This window comes from Gastrolobium bilobum, unplaced genomic scaffold (genome assembly GCF_033153095.1).
Source record: "Gastrolobium bilobum isolate Gb01-03AN ecotype WA unplaced genomic scaffold, APGP_CSIRO_Gbil_v1 utg23360, whole genome shotgun sequence".
NCBI lineage: Eukaryota > Viridiplantae > Streptophyta > Magnoliopsida > Fabales > Fabaceae > Gastrolobium > Gastrolobium bilobum.
In genome coordinates, this window is record NW_026899259.1 from 4,879 (window position 1) to 7,667 (window position 2,789).

At 32.2% G+C, this 2,789-nt stretch overlaps 1 pseudogene; it reads right to left on the reverse strand.

Annotated features, from left to right (window-relative positions):
* Positions 1-1,266: 1,266 nt before the first annotated feature.
* On the reverse strand, positions 1,267-2,545 carry LOC133288857 (endonuclease III homolog 1, chloroplastic-like; annotated as a pseudogene).
* Between the last annotated feature and the right edge of the window lie 244 nt (positions 2,546-2,789).

The following is a 2,789-nucleotide window of genomic DNA, read 5'->3' on the forward strand; positions in this document are numbered from 1 at the left end:
GGGCTATTTGAAGAACATAAAAGCCCAAATCCTAGCTACGTAAAGTGCAAAAACAAGTGTCCTCCTTCATTTACGTGATGTGAAATTTAATTTTCAGGGATGTTTGGTAGGAGAATTTTTTTGAGATTTTCGGTAAAGTGACGGTCGTAATCTTATTTATCCGTGTTTGTTATAAGATTTTTGAAAATTTTCTCAAAAATCTGATTTTTCCATAATTTTATTTTGTGTATAATTTTTTTTTTTTAAATGTCACCTAAGAATACAACCAAATGGTGGTATTCTTAGAATCTCATTCGTTGCAAATATTTTATACTTTTTTTGGAATAAAATTCCGATAATATTTTGACCTAGTAAATAGCTTTTGATAATATTTTTGAAAAAATGATTTTTTCATTATATTCTTGGAAATCATGATTTCGGGAGAGAAAAAAAAAAGATTGCCAGGAGTTGACTCACGACATGTATTAGGAGCAAAGTTAGTGTGCTCCGAGAGCAAAAAAAAAATTGGTGGGATTGAGATGAGATAAAGAGAGAAAAGGGTGAGGAGAGAGAAAAGAGAAGGAAAAAAAAAATTGGCTCAGGTATCAATTTTTCAGTGGAAGAATCATGAAGGTCCTGGAACATATTAAAAAATTTATATATTAAAGCTTCGGCACTTCAAATTTTACTGTTCCTACTGTTTTAATAGAAAGTTAAATTTCAATACAAAGACCATTTTCATGCTTTAATTATAGCACGATGAAGCGTTCACTTAAAAATAATTAGTTTATAATATTATTATTCACCTGCTTGAATTGAGTTTTATTTCACATGCCTTATAATATAAAACTATCCATATATCTTCTTTTAAAATCATATAAATTTTGATATAGTTAGTTATAATATTTAAAAAGTGAACATGTTAATGGTGAGGGATTTGAAAATTCTTGCATGATGTTATAAATTCAAACCTTATATTATCATGTATCCGGAAAAAAAAAGTTTAAATTTTTGCTAAATATATTTTCAAATTAAAAACAACTTATCAATCAAGCGATTAATTATGTCAGTAAATAGATCATAATTAACAAGGACAGCTCAATGCCCCAGGCTCACATCGTCGTAAGATCTACAAATGAAAAATGAAAATGTGCATTTTTCTTTTTCTTCTTGAATCCCTATCATAATCCCTGAACGTTGAATCTGCCAAAAAATAAATAAATAAAGATGAGAAAGTAAAAAGATCAAGTCTCCATAAATAAAACCAGGTTTCAGATCCTCTTGCCCTCCAATGTTAAGTACGAATATTTCTACAAAATATACATCTCTAGATGTGGGGCTGATTGAGACCCAAAAAAAAAAGTAACCCAAATCCAAAAGAACAAATTAGGTTAAAGCTTCTTGTTGAGTGTGGACTTTTTGGACTTGGAAGATGGGCTTGAGTTTGAGGTCTCCTTGAACGCTGATGGGCATAACTCATTTATAGCACATTCTCCACAACGAGGTCGTAGAGGTGTACAAATTGTCTGTCCAAACCCTACCTGTGCCACAAAAGAGTATGACATTAATATGCTACAATGTTGTAAGAAATAAGAAGCCAAAATGAAAAATTTGTTGAGTGGGCACACTCACAATCTGTGTCTGAAGTGAATCCTATCTTACACTAATTTGCCATATAAATTAACTATTGAGCCAAAACATTCATAGCAAAATTGTTTATAAGTAGGATTTGGACATACATACCAATAGAGGATTTATTGGATCCCATTCTTCCCTTGGAAGCCACCGTTGCAGTGCCTCTCTTGTCTCTTCAGGTGTCGAAGTTTTCTAGCAAATTGAAGAGGATTAGTCAGAACAAATAAATTAGGTAATAATACCCCATACATAAAATGTGATGCCACAAAACTTAAAAGAAACCTGTTTTGTGCCCAATCTTGACACCCAACCAAGCCGATTGCAAATGCGGTGGACATGAGTATCTACACATATACCTTGGACATTGTTCCATCCACAATTCATAACCTATTGTGCCACTAACAAAATTTACTTCAGAAAAGTAATAAAACATACTGTTTGAATTATAAAAGCTATTACACATACCAAATAAGCCATCTTAGGACCTATGCCTGGAAGTAAGAGTAGTTGCTCAATTGAGCTAGGTATGTCTCCATCATACTTCGTGAGACAAATATTTGCAATTTTTTCAAGTTAGTGGCTTTTCTTGTATAAAACCCAACCTGGAAAAAAGAATATCCATAGGTTCAATCACAGATTCAATTAATACAATCACAAAACAAGCATAAACTTAAAAGAAATTGACACCATAAAGTGCAAGCTAAGGAAATACAGGAATCTTCATAAGATTCCTTAACTTGACACTAAATCCAAACTATTTGAATCACAGGGGAGGCAATATCTTTAAAAGAAACAAGGAACATACAGGGTAAATCAATTTCTTGATGGTTTCTTCATCAGCATTGTTGATTGCATCAGCAGTAAGCAGACCATTTTGAAGAAGACGTTGGATTGCTCCTATTCTTAAAGCACACTTGTAACTAGAACCGTTTCATAAATAAGTTGAAAATATGACAAAGACCAACGTTTTTTAGCAACTGCCACATATGAATCGCATACATCAAGATAGATGGTAAACAAAATCTTGGGGCAAAAAGTACAATGGCTGCATATTTGCTTATTAAATTAGCAATTAACTTGCATTATATTCATTTTCAGAATTCAGTCATCCATATCAAGAAATATAGCAACTATCCATAACTTCCTTCCTTCTACTTCTTTTTCTTGTTATGTCA